Raw genomic sequence first — 17,609 nt, forward strand, 5'->3', positions numbered from 1 at the left:
GGTATTTGGCCAAAGTTGTTATGGTGATAAAGCCATTGCATGCTAAGTGTGAAGCTTGATGATGATGCATGCAATGATGGATTGTCTACTCTTGAGATTTCTTTGTAGCCATCTTGAGTAAGACTTTGAGTTTTCTTTTGTTTAACCATGATTGAAGTTGAAAAAGGGCATGATTGTCATATTCGCCATGATGCATTCATGAGCATGGTTCATGCTTCTTGCATGTTAGTTAAAATGTGTGTTTTGGATGGCTATGGACACCTTGAAATTGCCATGCTCATATATGTATATATATGTTTGCACATGATGTTTTGGTTATGAAGTAAGTGATGAATATGTTTGTTTAAAGAAGAAGATGTTGAAGAATGATTGTGAAATTGCAAGCACATTCGCCTAGCACACATATGAGTGCTTGATGCTATATTATAAGTTTTGAGCTACAATATGCAAAGCATTAACTAGTAAAATGCATGCTGTTTTTGTGTGGTATTAAGTGCATAATTGGCCTCAACATGGACAAGTATATTCGGCCTTAGGTAGCCTATTGATGGCCTTAGCTTTTCCTTGATGCTCGAATGAATTGTATTGAATTGCTTGATGTAGTATAAAATGTGCATGACCATTGTGTATTCAAGCTAAAGGGTGGCCATATGACCATTTAAACTCCTTGTCATATTCGCCATAAGCTAGCACAATGAGGTTTTAATAAATTGAATTTGTTTGAATTAGCTCAAGAGCTTAGAGGGCCACAATTGGACAAGGGGAAGGAAAAAGTAATCGAATAGCCGTAAAAGCCGTTCGACAACATCCGAGGTAAGTCCTCAAGAAGTGACCTTACTTGAATTATGTGGAATGAAATATGGATGTATTGATTTTTGATTTATGTGTGTATGAGTATTGAATAATACCCGGCTAAGTCCCGGCGATTATGCTAGTGATTATAATTGTGTTTGAGCCTTAGTAACGAAAATGAAATATGTATGTCCAATGATTATTGATGTATGTGTGCATGAGAAATTGAATGATATCGGGCTAAGCCCCAAGACAATTATCTTGGAAATTATAACCGGTTAAGACCAAGGCAATTGTGCTAGTGGCTACATCCGGGCTAAGACCAAGGCATTCGTATGAAGTCATTCTATCCGGCTAAGACCAAGGCATTTGTGCAAATCGTGATATCCGGTTAAGTCCCGTGAGGCCTTGGTGCGGGTTACCATAACCGGGCTATGTCCCAAGGCGATTGAACGAGTAGCGATATCCGGTTAAACTCGAAGGTATGTGATTTGAAAATTATAAGCTTGCTGGAAAATTTTAGCTAATGCACTTGTGAAATTTCCCAATGACAAGGTAAGTGTGGTGTGTGCTTTATGCGCTAGGAGTAAGAGCGTATGAATATCCGCTCCTATGATGGAACGAGTTATCGGCCTTAACGAAGCTGTTATTTGTGTATGAACATAAGAGTTGGGATGGTGAAGTAAGTATGATTATGTGAATGTGTATTAATGAAATGATGCATTTGGCTATGTGAATGTATTGCTTTAATTAAAGCTGATTTTATTGCTTGAGACTTACTAAGCATAAATATGCTTACCCCGTTGCTTTGGCTCTCAGTTTTATAGATTTTGCTCGATAGCAATCGGATTCGGGATCATTAAAGTCGAAGTCATCCACACTATCAAAGCCTCCATCTTGGTATAATTTTTGGTTGAAATTTGAAATGGCATGTATAGGACTACCCCTTTGTTGGTTTAAATATGTTGTGATGTATATGTATGCGGCCATGCGAAAATGGCTCGTAAAGGTGAAGTACGAACTTAGACTATTTTCGGTTTGTATATATATATATGGTGTCATGATGTGATTATGGATTGGAAGTGGGAATGTTGGTCACATGATCAGCCATTGGTATGGTTAAAATGAGCATATGTGAACCTATGTATGGCAAGACTAGTTGGTTCGTGGAGACTACAAAATAGGTAAGACTACCTTAAAAACAGATGCTGCCAGCTGCAGTGATGTGAATGTGAAAAATCACCAAAATTTGTAGGAATGGTATTAAATAGTGAATAAGCTATGTAAATGAACCTTGATGAGTCTACTTTCATATGGAAGAAACGAAACGGTCATAGGAGTTACATGTTAAGAGATATTAAAGCTATTGTGAGACAGGGCCAGAACGGTTTCTGGGTCCCCTGTCGTAACTTAAAAAATTTACTATAAATTATCCAGAAAGAATTAGGAGTCATTCCTTATATGTACAGATTCCATTTTGAGTCTAGTTTCATTAGAAACAAATGACACCAGTATTAAAGCCCTGTACGGAGAGATATTCAAGTTGTAACGCGCAAAGGTCAGAGTAGTCGATCCCTGTAACATGGGTGACTTTAACTAATAAACTGTACCAATTGGCCCAACCAAAAATTCTAGAAATAAATCCATGGATGGATATATGAGTCTAAATTCAGGGAAAATTTACGAAACCAGTTTCTGAGTTTTGAAACTCGAGATATGATTTTTAAGGCGACGGTGACGCAGTTTTCCAGCCTGACTGGAAATGCCAAATTGGTGGGCAAAAATATGTGGACTTGGCTTGTTAACCCCTCGTGTCCGACACCGGCGATGATCTCGGGTTCGGGGTGTTACAAATTATGTGTTCTTAATTCTTGTTTTGATATCCCAGGATACTGATTCAAGATAAGCTCTTATTCAGAGGAGGAATAGACCCTGTCTAAGAGTACATTTGTCATAATTAAGCGGAGTTGTTTACATGCCTAGACATAGGGTGATAAGATTTTGTTTGATTAGGGTGAAACCTAATAAGGGGATCCATAGGTCGAGTTAATGCAACCCTAGGGTGTTAATTAGAGAAAGGTATCAATTGTTCAATCTAGGGATTAGACGTTATTAGTCTTGAATAGGGATAATAACATAACTTAGGGATCTCTACGGAACAAGTTAAATGAATAAATCGTCTGATTCAGAGCCAGAATAACAAGTACCGTCTAGGTGGATTTTCCTTAGGTATTGTCTTAATCCAATTGTTTTCCAACAGTAATCCCCCAATTCTACTTTCTATGAGTTCTTAGTTTAGATAATTAGTTAGTTAAAACAAAACCTCTTTATTCTTAGGCTAGATAATAAAAAGACAGTCATTACTAGTACTTTTAGTTTCTTTGGGTTCGACGATCCGGTTTTGCTAAAACTATACTACTGTTTGATAGGTACACTTGCTTACATTGCGATAATAGTTAGTTCAAGAACGAGTAAGTATAAATATTTAAAACCTATCACGAAATAACGCGATCAAGTTTTTGGCGCCATTGTCGGGGAGCTAAGATATTAGGAATGCTCAATTTTTATTACTTTATCCATTTATTTTTCTTGCACTTTAATTTATTATTATTATTATTATTTATTAATTTACTTTTTCCTTCTTTTGGCAGGTTTTTATAGTTTATAACTAAAAGAAACTCGTCAGAACCACTACTTTTTGACGAAGAAATCGATCGCACGGTTTGCAGAAACCAAAGAGAAATAAGGCGAAGCTGAAGATACATAGAGAACGAGCAAGAAGACGATACTCAACCCCCAACCGAAGAGATGGCTGAAAACCAAGACAATCAGCTACCTCCTGCAATTGTGGCTAATCAAAATCCTGCTCCACGCACTATGTATGATTATGCTATACCTTCTTTAACAGGAACTGAATCAAGCATAGTTAGACCTGCTGTAGCTACAAATACTTTTGAATTAAAACCTAACATTATTCAAATGATACAGCAATTTGTCCAATTTGATGGTTTGCAGGATGAGGATCCCAACGTTCATTTAGTCAACTTCTTAGAACTATGCGATACATTTAAAATCAATGGCGTTTCTGATGATGCCATACGTCTTCGGTTATTTCTCTTTTCATTAAGGAACAAAGCTAAACAGTGGTTGAACTCGTTACCATGAGGGTCAATTACTACTTGGGAACAAGTGACCAAAAATTTTTTACTAAAATATTTTCCACCGGCTAAAACGGCTAAATTACGTAATGATATCTCTTCTTTTGTGCAGATAGATTTAGAAACACTCTACGATACATGGGAGAGATACAAGGACTTACTGAGAAGGTGCCCTCACCATGGGTTACCGCTTTGGCTCCAAGTTCAAACATTCCATAATGGTCTAAATCCTTCGACTCGGCAAATGGTTGACGTAGCTGCTGGAGCAACCATCAACAATAAAACACTTGAAGATGCTTATGAGTTCATAGAAGAGATGTCACTGAATAACTATCAGTGGCAAGTCATGAGGACAAAGCCAACGAAAACAACCGACGTTTATAATGTTGATTCGGTCACTATGGTCTCTAATCAGGTAGAACTCTTGAATAAGAAAATTGATGGTTTTCTTAGTTCTTCACAGGTTCACCCAGTAATGCAGTGCGAAGCAAGTGGAGGTGGAACAAGCCATTCGGAATACCAACCTTATGGCCACAACATGGATAACGAGCAATTAAATTATGTGGGTAATAATCCTCGACCTCAAAACAATCTATATAGTAACACTTACAATGCAGGTTGGAGGAACCATCCCAATTTCTCGTGGGGCAGTCAAAGATATCAAAGACCACAACATCCTCCGAGTTTTCAACTACCACCCTACCAACAGGAAAAGAAGCCGAACCTTGAAGAGATGCTCTCAAAGTTTATATCGGTGTCAGAAACCCATTTTTAGAATGCCGAGACAACACTTAAAAATCAACAAGCGTCAATCCAAGGGCTCAAAACTCAGATAGGCCAGCTTTCCAAACTAATCTTCGAACGACCACAAGGTAGTTTGCCAAGTAATACCGAACCTAACCGAAGGGAACAGCTCAATGCGATTAATGTTCAAGATGAAGAAGGAGTTGTTAAGTTTGAGCCAGAACCGAGGCAAGAAACTGTGGTAAGCAAAGGTCAAGGTGAGGTAGATCACAATAAAAACAAAATGGTTCATGTCAAATATGAACCTCATGTGCGATACCCCAACGCGATAAGGAAAGACTGCTCAGATGAACAATTTGGTAAATTCCTTAAACTCTTAAAAAATTTGCACATTAACTTACCGTTTATTGAAGCGCTATCGAGATGCCAAATGCAATGAAATTTTTAAAGGAGCTTTTAGCAAATAAGCGGAAGTTGGACGACGCGTCGCATGTGGAGCTAAACGTAGTGTGCTCAACTATTTTGCAAAATAAGCTACCAAACAAACTAAAATATCCAGGGAGTTTTACGATTCCTTGCTTAATTAGTAGTTTAGATGTTAGTAATGCATTAGCTGATTTAGGGGCTAGTATCAATGTCATGCCTTACAAAATGTTTAAGCAACTAGGCATCGGGAAACCCAAATAGAATAGGATGAGCATTCAATTAGCAGATAAAACTATAAGATCCCCTAGGGGTATTATTGAAGATGTCCTAGTTAAAATCGATAAATTCATATTTTCCGTTGACTTCATTGTTCTAGACATAGAGGAGGATAGCAACACTTCTTTAATTCTAGGAAGGCCCTTTTTAGAAACTGCTAAAATGATTATTAATGTTGGCACAGGTGAACTCACACTCCGTGTGGGAGATGAAACAATCACCCTTTAAACTCGTAATTCTGGCAATACATTGAAAATTGAAGGTGATCGTTTAACCCATTCTACTAAAGCTGAAAATATGGTACAACCTACTTTATAGGAAATGATTCTGAAGAAAGCACACGAGTCATTCTCAGGCAATAGTAGAGGACCTGTTCATAAAGATCGACGATTACAAATCGAGGAGCTAGATGAATGGCGGACGCATAAACTGAGAACACCCGACAAACCGAATCTACGACAGAACGAGCTCAATACCTTTCCAAATCAACTTAAGGTTGGAGATAGAGTCTTATTAGATGCTGCAGATCACCACATTGTCACTACCACACCGAATGAAGAAATCTCTCTTATGGTACTCAACATTTTCCCATTTGGTACAGTCAAGGTGAGTCATCCCAAGTTTGGCACTTTTAAGGTAAACAACACCCGTTTAAAACCTTATTTTGATGAGATTAATAGCAGGAATGAGGAGTATAAACTCTTCAAACCACCATGATCATTCAACGGAGAGGTAAGTCGAGCTTAGACTATAAATAAACGCTTTTCGGGAGGCAACCCGAGCACTAACTGTATTAACTTCTTTAAAATTTAGTCTTCAACATCTAACTTACTAACGGAGCACTTGAATACAGGTTTTCCATAGGGACACGTCCAAGAGCACGGGCGTGCTTAGGGCCGTGTGAAAACAGGGCAAAGATGTCCCTAAACATGGGCTACAATAAAACGCCACGGCCGTGCGACATGGCTGTGGTCGAGCCTACCAAAACAACATAGCGTGTGACATGCCCGTGTGGAAGACCCATGGTTGAAATTAAGAAACTAGCACGGGCGTGCGACACGCCCATGTCTAACACCTGTGGCCAAACCTGTCAAATTAACACAGGCGTGAGGCTTGCATATATGGGCGTGGGAGAAGCGAACGAAGCTAGTCACAGTCGTGCAACACGGCCGTGTGAACCCACATGCCCAAGGTACATGGGCGTGGGATGAATTTTAGATGCACCCAAATAGGAAAAAGATGAAACACACGGGCAAAAATTGGGGAACATGGGCGTGTGCCCTGGCTGTGTGGCCCAAAATCTATAAAATACCCTACACTATTCACTTGCTTCCTCATTCAAAAACCCTAACCCTAGCCGCTGCAAGTTCACACGGCCTCACTGCCACGTCCGTGCGCCGTTTCCCACTCCATTTTTGACGCTCAATCTCTCTCCCTTAGCGTTTGTTTACTCCTTTCACTTCTATTTTACTTTTTTCTAATGCTTGTTATCAACATAATTTTCATTTCTTTTGAACTATTTTTAATTTTGCTCATTATTCTATCATTTAATTTGTATTCTTAGGTTAGTTATCATACTTTTCATGTTAAATCAAGTTCTTAGGAAAATCTCATACCCATGACATTACTATGCTCATCTCATGCTATTACCATGCCAATGTCTATCATTTAATTTGCATTCTTAGGTTAGTTATCATATATTTTGTGTTAAATGAGTTATTAGGAAAACCCCATACCCATGACATTACTATTCTCATTCTCATGATTCTTTTGGTTGAGTTTGCTTCATATTAGTAATTTTGGCTGAAATAGTTAGTTCAAATTCATGACTTTTTTTTTTTTACTTTTTCAAATTCGTTTACCTATTATTATTATTATTCTTTATATTCAGGCTTATAATGTCATCTGCACGAGGAAAGAAGGTCGCTGTCCCTGCTTCGAAGAAGAAGAAGGGAGCGTCATCTTCCGCGGGTCCAACCATGGAAATTTTTCATCCTCTCCTTCAGTTCCCCCAAAGGCCCCAAAAAGAAATTTTCCAAATACTTTGGGCCCGACCTTTAATTACGGGTCATTTGCATTGATCGGGTTGTCAGAGAACAAGTTCGCTTGGTCGATGCGATTCGGCCCTCCTAACCACCAACCCTTGGGAGTCGTTCTTTGGGATCATCGAACCAACATACCTCGAGCTCACGATGGAACTATGCTCAACGTTCCATCTTCAGACCGTAATGATGAACTACGATAATCTTGACACAGTCCAGTTTCGCCTAGGCGGGTTAGTCCGCCAGCTAAGCATCCTAGAGTTCGGTGTTGCACTGGGCTTATATACGGAGAAGTTCAAGGAGGAGAATGACTTACATGCTCTCAACCGCCACATCCATCATTCTCTTTTACGGTGCTGGGACGCACTAGTACCAGGTGGGGCCAATTACAATCCCAGTCTCTCCAAGGCATCGGCTCTCCCTCCCTTTCTAAGGTACGTACACGCCATTTTGGCCCACACAATTACAGGGAGGCGAGAGAGCACTGGCGTCGTCAACACTCACGACGCCTACTTCTTAGGGTGTATGTCGCACGGGCACGTCATCGACCTTGCCTATTTCATCGCCCTCGTGATTCAGCACCAAACAGAGCGGTATAGGAAGGGGGTCATCTCCATTGGCCCCTATGTTACTCGTTTGGCTCGGCACTTCGGGCTCCTCAGCACCGTGGCCCAAGAATCATCCCTTACCCTTATCGGCCAGATGTCTCCACAAGGCATCTCGAGCATGCTTAGCATGAGAATGATTGAAAAGCACCGAAGAACCTACCCCCCCAATATCGTCTCACCCAATCTACCGAGGATGATGCCTACGAGGACATTCCTGATGATGTCCCCCCACAGCACGAGGACCGACCGACTCAGCCACCACTACCCTCTCGTCCAGTTCATGCGGCGGCTTCATATGCTGACATCTCTGAACACCTCACTCAATTCGAATAGCAGTGTTTTCAACGATTTGACAACATTGATACTACTCTAGAACAGATTTGTCAGCACCTCCACATCTCATCGCCAGTCCCACCTCGCGAACCATCCAACAATGAAAATGTTTAAAAACATTTATTTATTATTTTATGTTTTTAATTTTTATTAAAACTACTTTTTATTTTTAATTTTAGTAGATTTTAGAATTTTATTTTTAATTATCAATTTCAGTTATCTCTTTATGAGTAATTATTTTTCCTTATATCTCCTAAAAAGTTCCTTATTTTATCACAGTTATATAGAGCTCTTAAGCTCATCATCGCATAGGAACTAAAAAACTCCATCGGGAAAGGTTCTTCACGACTGCCATGTCCTGATCAACCACGACCATAGCTACCACTAGATATAATATTCTTTTGGCACAGGACTTATGGACTAATGAACCTCTACGACCATAGGAGTATCCTCCTCCACTCTCGAACCAATTACTCTCCAAAACTCCAGTTCGAGGAATTCATCATACAAGAAGTTTCACTTCTCCCCTTATCTTATTTTTATACTCTAATGTCTGTCTTTGTACATTGAGGGCAATGTACATCTTAAGTGTGGGGGGTATTTATTTCATTATCAGAAAAATCCTTGAATAACTGTCTTGTTCTCTTGAAAAGCTCTCATATCATATTTAGGATAAATTTTGATTGATCTATGATTTTTATTGATATATCTTGAATTACAACATAGGCAATTATGCATTGATGGTTTAAACTTTAAGACATTAGAGAATCAAGCATGATTAGTTGATTTTAAAGAAGTTAAAATCTTAGGTTGTTTCCCCAAAGTTTAGGTATTACTTTGAGTTGGAATTCACAAGTTTTAAACATCAAAAAGCCATAATTTTTGTGAGATGTTTGAGCCTTTTGAGCATCTATTAATTCTTTCATGCTCACTTTTATTATTGCTTTGAGTGCATCAGTATTGAATGTTATTCTAGAACTTGCTTCATTATGCATGTCGAGACCACGCCATTTGGTTTGATATGTCAAAATGATTAAGGCACTTAGGATTAACCCACTCATGCCATGAAAAGCCTACCTCCACGATTAACCGCTAGTAAACCCCCTTGAGCCTAACAAGCCATTTCTTGTATTACCCTTAATATTAACCCTTAACCCATTATTGTTGAAATCCCCTAAATTAATCCCTATTTTTGTCGAGATTTGAGTTGAATAAATTGATTAGCTATTCTTGTTCTTAATAGTTAGTTTATGTTATTTAACTTGTTCTTAAAAAAATATTATGTATACACATTAGTAATTCCATTTTCTGAGAAGAAGCTCTGTTGTACGCAAATGATGAATAACTCTTTTTCTAGTTAGGCAATTTTTCAATTCAATCTCGATTCTAACCCTTTCTTTCAGCTTGTGACCACACCCCCTAACCAAGCCTTATTATAACCTTTTAAAGACCTTTTGATTGATGTATCATCTTAAATTATAGTGGTGGGGATTTGATTTTCATGCAAGCCTATTGTAACACCCCGAACCCGAGACCATCGCCGGTGTCGGACACGAGGGGTTAACAAGCCAAGTTCACTTGTTTTGCCCATCCATTTGACATTTCCAGTCAGGCTGGAAAACTGCGTCACTGTCGCCTTAAAAATCATATCTCGAGTTTCAAAACTCGGAAACTGGTTTCGTAAATTTTCCCTGAATTTAGACTCATATATCCATCCATGGATTTATTTCTAGAATTTTTGGTCGGGCCAATTGGTACATTTTATTAGTTAAAGTCACCCATGTTACAGGGATCGACTGCTCTGACCTTCGCGTGGTATAACTTGAATATCTCTCTGTACAGGGATTTAATGCTGGTGCCGTTTGTTTCTAATGAAACTAGACTCAAAATGGAATCTGTACATATAAGGTATGTCTCCTAATTCTTTTTTGATAATTTATAGTGAATTTTTAAAGTTGCGACAGGGGACCCAGAAACCATTCTGGCCCTGTCTCACAATAGCTTTAATATCTCTTAACATGTAACTCCTATGACCATTTCGTTTCTTCCATATGAAAATAGACTCATCAAGGTTCATTTACATAGCTTATTCACTATTTAATTCCATTCCTACGAATTTTGGTGATTTTTCACATTCACGTCACTGCAGCTGGCAGCATCTGTTTTTAAGGTAGGTCTTACCTATTTGGTAGTCTCCATGAACCAACTAGTCTTGCCATACCTAGCTTCATATATGATCATTTTAACCATGCCAATGGCTGATCATATGACCAACATTCCCATTTCCAAGCCATAGCCACATCATGACACCAAATATATACATACAAACCACAATTAGTCTAAGTTCATGCTTCCTTTTTCGAGCCATTTTCGCATGGCCGTACATATATACATCACAACATATTTAACCAACATGGGGTAGTCCTATACATGCCATTTCAAGTTCAACCAAAAATTTATACCAAAATGGAGGCTTGATAGTGTGGATGACTTCGACTTCAACGATCCCAAATCCGATTGCTTCGAGCGAAATCTAGAAAACTGAGAGCCAAAGCAACGGGGTAAGCATTTTTTTAATGCTTAGTAAGTCTCAAGGAATATAATCAACTCTAATTACAGCAATACATTCACATAGCCAAATGCATCATTTCATTAATACACATTCTTACTTCACACTTTATCATTATATAATTTCACAAAATATCAATCAATTCAATAACTGAAATTCATTAGTCGATTGAGCGAATGTTGCTCAAACATGTCGACTTTCCAATGCACATATAACGTACCTTATCCTTTGGGCTTTTCGAGTGTACTAATTGAATTCATTACAGCAACCAACACTCACCTCCAGCCCAAGATTCTTCGGAATATAACCGGATATAATCACGTGCACAAATGCCTTCGGGTCTTAGCCCGGATAGAATAACTCGCACGAATGCCTTCGGGTCTTAGCCCGGATATAGCCACTAGCACAATTGCCTTCGGGTCTTAACCCGGATATAATTTCCAGCATAATTGTCTTCGGGGCTTAGCCCGGATATCATTCAATTTCTCATGTACACATACATCAATAATCATTGGACATACATATTTCATTTTCGTTACTAAGGCTCAAACGCAATATAATCACAAGCATATTCGCCTTCGGGACTTAGCCCGGGTAGAATTCAAACGCTCATACATACATAATCAATAATCAATACACATCCATACTTTATTTCACATAATTCAAGTAGGGTCACTTCTTGAGGACTTACCTCGGATGTTGTCGAACGGCTTTTTCACTATTCGATCACCTTTTCCTTCCCCTTGTCCAATTGTGGCCCTCTTAGCTCTTGAGCTAATTCAAACAAATTCAATTTATTAAAACCTCATTGTGCTTGCTTATGGCCGAATATGACAAGGAGTTTAAATGGTCATATGGCCACTCTTTAGCTTGAATACACAATGGTCATGCACATTTTATACTACATCAAGCAATTCAATACAATTTATTTGAGCATCAAGGAAAGGCTAAGGCCTTCAATAGGCTACCCAAGGTCAATATTCAAGATGTCCATAGCCATCCAAAATACAAATTTTAACTAACATGCAAGAGGCATGAACCATGTTCAAGGATGCATCATGGCGAATATGAAAATCATGCTCCATTCAACTTCAATCATGGTTAAACACAAAAAGAAAACTCAAAATCTTACTCAAGAGTAGACAATCCATCATTGCATGCATCATCATCAAGCTTCACACTTAGCATGCAATGGCTTTATCACCATAACAACTTTGGCCAAATACCATTTCCATGGCATAACAAAGATTTGAGCCATGGCTAACATGCACATCAAGTTAGCAACCAAAACATGCATGAAACTCCTAACACAACCTCATACATACCTTAATCTTGATGCCAATTTAGCCAAATCACCTTCTAGATCTCTTCTAAACCAAGCATGAAGCAAAAATCCTCTTTCTTCCCCTTATGATTTTCGGCCAAAAGGATGAGAAAGGATGAACACAACAAAATTTTTCTTCCTCTTTCTCAACTCACTGCAAGGGGGATTACCACACTCACACACATTTTTTTTTTCATTTTTTTATCACCCATACACCTTTGTTTATTATTTCACCCTAATACACCAACAAAACATGTTTCATGACATGTTTAGCCCATCCTCCCTTGTCATGGCCGGCCACCACCTATAAAAGGGGGAATTTGACATGCAAGTCCTTTATTTTGCATGCATGCTTTAATTAGTCATCACACATTTCCCCATCATACTTTCAAAGTTCACTACTAGGTCCTTTCTAGTGAAATTCACCTTTATAACACTAAACCAATCATCAAAAAATGTCATACATGAATACACACATATTATAGGCATCGAAATAAATTTTAAATTATTTTTATGCCTCGGTTTTGTGGTCCCGAGACCACCTTCCGACTAGGGTCAATTTTGGGCTGTCACAACTCTCCCCCACTTAAGAAATTTTCGTCCCCGAAAATCTTACCGGTAAATAGGCTTGGATATCGCTCTTTCATAGAGTTCTCGGTCTCCCAAGTAGCTTCTTCTATCCCGTGCTTGAGCCATAACACTTTCACTAGCGGAACCCGCTTGTTTCGCAACTCTTTCACTTCTCGTGATAGGATACGAATCGGTTCTTCCTCATAACTCATATTAGCTTGAATTTCAATTTCTGATGGACTAATCATGTGCGATGGATCGGATCTATAGCGTCAAGCATCGAAATGTGAAAGACATCGTGAACCTTTTGAGTTCGGGGCAAAATCAAACGATATGCCACCGATCGACTCGCTCGATATCTCATATGGCCCAATGAACCTCGGGCTCAACTTGCCCTTACTACCGAACTCGAGTATCTTTTTCCAAGGCGATACCTTGAGAAACACTTTATCGCCCACCTGATACTCGATATCCTTACACTTCAGATCCGCGTACGACTTCGGCGATCGGAGGCTATCTTCGACTTTCACGGATTACTTTCACTTTCTGCTCAAAGATCCCTAATCAAATCCACCCGAAAATCTTGCTTTCACCGAGCTCAGTCCAAAACAATGGTGTACGGCATTTACGACCGTATAAGGCCTCGTAGGGTGCCATCTTAATACTTGATTGAAAGCTATTGTTGTAAGCGAATTCAATCAACGGCAAATACCGCTCCCATGAACCACTAAACTCGAGGATGCAACATCTTAACATATCCTCAAGTATCCGAATTATCCGCCGGATTGACCATCGGTTTGGGGGTGAAAGGCGGTCTTGAAATGCAACTTGGTACCCAAAGCTTCTTGCAACTTTTTCCAAAATCGCGAGGTAAATCTCGGATCTCTATCCGACACGATGGAAATAGGCACCCGTAATCTCACAACTGAGAAACGTACAATTCCGCTAATTTGTCCATTGAAAATCCAGACGACGGGGACAAAGTGGGCCGACTTAGTCAATCGATCTACCACGACCCAAACCGCATCCTTCTTACTTGTCGACAATGGCGGTCCGGATACAAAGTCCATTGTGACTCGATCCCATTTCCACTCGGGTATCGTGGATCGGTCAAGTAATCCTCAAGGCACTTGATGTTCCGCTTTCACTTGTTGACATATTAAACATCTCAAACAAAGTCGGAGATGTCTCGCTTCATACCATGCCACCAAAACCGACGTTTCAAATCATTGTACATCTTCGTACTCTCGGGTGGATTGCCATTCGCTACAATGGGCTTCATTCGAATTATCGAAATGAGTTCAATTCTTTGGGACACACAGACGACCTTTGAACCTCAAACAATCGTCATCGCCGATTTGAAACTCCGAGTCCTTGTTCGAACACACGCACTCGCTTTTGCAACCAACTCGTCGTCGACTTTCTCGAGCTTCTCGAATTTGGTGTGTCAATAATGGTTTGGCTTTCAATTCAGCCACTAACACACCGTCGGATCGGATGACGAGTGCACATTCATCGTCAGAAGTGAATAACGATTTACGACTCAAGGCATCCGCAACCACATTCGCCTTTCCCGGGTGATAGTCAATGATCACTCATAATCCTTTAATACCGAGCCAACGCCTTTGTCGCAGATTTAAGTCTCTTTGGGTCATCAAATATTTGAGACTTTTGTGATCCGAGTATACATGGCACCTTTCACCCAATAAGTAATGTCGCCAAATCTTTAAGGCGAATACGATGGCGCCAATTCGAGATCATGAGTCGGATAATTTTTCTCATGTGGCTTTAATTGCCTCGACGACAGGCCACAACTCGACCTTCTTGCATTAATACGCAACCTAACCTAAGTAGAGAGGCGTCGCTATAGATGACAAACTCCTTGCCGGACTCGGGTTGCACTAGAATTGGGGCTTCACCAAATAAGTTTTCGTTGATCGAAACTTTTTGGCATTTCTCCGTCCATTCGAACTTAACATCCTTTTGGAGTAGCTTCGTCATCGGCGTGGCTATCGTTGAGAAGCTTTTACAAATCGTCGGTAATAACCTAAGAAGCCCCAAAAGCTCAACCTCAAGAATATTTCTGAGGCTTCCAATTAAGTATGGCTGAAATTTTATTCGGTCGACTCGAATACCCGATGCAGATACCACATGACCCAAGAAGCTAACCTCTCTTAACCGTAACTCACACTTGCTTGAACTTAGCATATAATTGCTTATCCCGTAAAATTTGCAAAGACTAACCGCAGTGTTCAAAGATGTTCGGTCTCATTTCTTGAATAGACCAAGATGTCATCAATGAACACGACTACTTAATCGATCCAAATATGGTCTAAAGATCCGATTCATTAAATCCATAAATCTCGTAGGGCATTAGTGAGCCCAAACGGCATCACTAGGAACTCATAGTGACCATATCTCATTCAAGGCGCTCTTGGGTACGTCCGAATCTCGGATTCGCAATTGATAATAGCCCGATCTCAAATCTATTTTCGAGAACACCGAGGCTCCCTTCATTGATCGAACAAGTCATCAATACGCGGCAACGGATATTTGTTCTTTATCGCCGCTTATTAAGTCGACGATAGTCGATGCACGTACCGCATGGTTCCATCCTTCTTCTTCACGAACAATACCGGGCGCACCCCAAGGCGAAAAACTCAAGCGAGCAAAACCTCTATCCACCAATTCTTGCAATCGAGCTTTCAACTCCTTTAGTTCCGTTGGTGCCATACGATACGGAGCTATCGAAATTGGAGTGGTACCGGTACCAATTCGATGCCAAATTCTATTTCCGAACAGTGGTAAACCCGCAATTCTTCTGGGAAAACATCCGGGTATTCACAAACCACGGGCACAGATTCGGGTTTCTTTTCGATTCCTTGTCATCGAAAGCACGTACGCAAGGTACGCTTCGCACCCTTTTCTTACATATTTCTGGGCCAACATCGCGATATTACAATTGCAACCCCTTTAAGTCCGTAGACTCAACCCGAATTATTTCATTATTCGCGCACCTCAAATCGATAGTCTTGCTCTTGCAATTTACAACCGCATCGTGCATGGTCAACCAATCCAAACCAAGAATAACGTCGAACTCATCGAACGGCAAAAGCATCAAGTCCGCCGGAAAACAAGAACCTCGGAACACTAGGGGACTTTTCTTGCACACTTTGTTGACAAGCACGTAATGACCCAAGGGGTTTGACACCCGAATTACAAACTCAGTAGACTCAATGGGCAAAGTCTTACTGGATGCTAAGGTTTCACATATATATGAATGAGTAGAACCAGGGTCAATCAAAGCAATCACATTTGTATTGAAAAGAGTGAAAGTACCGGTAATAACATCTGGAGAGGCAACATCCTCGCGTGCGCGTATGGCATAAGTCCTAGCAGGAGCACGAGCCTCAGATCTGATGGTAGCATCTCTAGATCCTCTCTGACCGCCACTGACATTGCCCATATTTCTAGGTGGCCTACCTCGAGCAGTGGTAGCACCCGGGTTTGCACTCTGACTTACATTCTGTTCATGCATCCTCGGGCAATCCTTCATAAAGTGGTCGGCCGATCCACACTTATAGCAGGAGCGATCACGAAACCAACAGCTCCCCGAATGCCATTTGCCACAATGTGGACACTCCGCCCTCTCTCGGCGATCATTTCCACCACCGGCGATCGAGGTGACTCGTGTGGTCACAGGGGTCGATCGCGTCCTCGTCTAGAAAAGCCCGAAACGCCTCTAGACCGGCTCACATCATCTCGAAATCTCTTCGATGCTTGTTGAAGAGACTTTCCCGAGGACCTCTTTCGGAATTCTCCAGTTCCCACATCAGCTTTTTGTTTCTCCTTTCTAAGTTCTTCGGCTTTACAAGCTCGCTCAACAAGTACTACGAACTCTTGTATCTCGAGGATGCCAACAAACATCCTTATATCATCATTCAGCCCATCCTCGAAGCGTTTACACATAATAGCTTGGACGAAATGCACTCTCGCTGCATCGGCTAAGCCTCACAAATTTTCGTCAGAGTCGGTAATCGACATCGAACCTTGCTTAAGATCAAGGAATTCCCTCCGCTTTTGGTCGATGAATCTCTGACTGATATACTTTTTTCGGAACTTGGTTTGAAAGAATTCCCAAGTCACTTGCTCTCTAGGCACCACAAAAGTCAGAGTACTCCACCAATAGTAGGCGGACTCGCGTAGCAAGGAGATGGTACACTTTAAGCACTCATCGGGTGTACAGGATAGCTCATCAAGCACTCGGATAGTGTTATCTAACCAAAATTCAGCTCGCTCGGCATCATCATCATCCGTAGCCTTAAATTCAATGGCCCCATGTTTTCGAATCCTATCGACTGGGGGCTTACTTGACCTTATTTGGTCAGTCACCGGAGGTATTGTAGGTGCGGGGGTTGCATTTGTCGGGAATGGAGGTTGTGGAACAGCCGTGTTGGTTCGAATGTATTGATTAAACCATTCGTTCATCACACTATAAAAGGCTTGCCTAGCCTCGTCATTAGGATTGCTGGCCATAGGTTGAGAGTCCGTCGGCGCTGTCCCTTGCGCGAGCAGCGCCACACTCTCCACATCATCAGCTATCGCTTCGGTTGGGATCGGGATCCATTGCTATAAACAAACACAAAGTCAAATTGTCAGAAATCACCACACTATCGATTCATCATTTAATGGCATGTATAGCTAGACCCCAAACACATCACGGTAGTCCTAGAATCGACTAAACCTGGCTCTGATACCAATAAAATT

At 40.6% G+C, this 17,609-nt stretch overlaps 1 non-coding gene across 1 annotated transcript; it reads right to left on the bottom strand.

The window, feature by feature from the left end:
• Positions 1-4,029: 4,029 nt before the first annotated feature.
• LOC128296074 (small nucleolar RNA R71) lies at positions 4,030-4,136 on the bottom strand. Its single transcript, XR_008286622.1, has one exon. It is a non-coding gene; the product is annotated as a small nucleolar RNA R71 (small nucleolar RNA).
• Between the last annotated feature and the right edge of the window lie 13,473 nt (positions 4,137-17,609).

This window comes from Gossypium arboreum, chromosome 7 (assembly GCF_025698485.1).
Source record: "Gossypium arboreum isolate Shixiya-1 chromosome 7, ASM2569848v2, whole genome shotgun sequence".
NCBI classification, from domain to species: Eukaryota; Viridiplantae; Streptophyta; class Magnoliopsida; order Malvales; family Malvaceae; genus Gossypium; species Gossypium arboreum.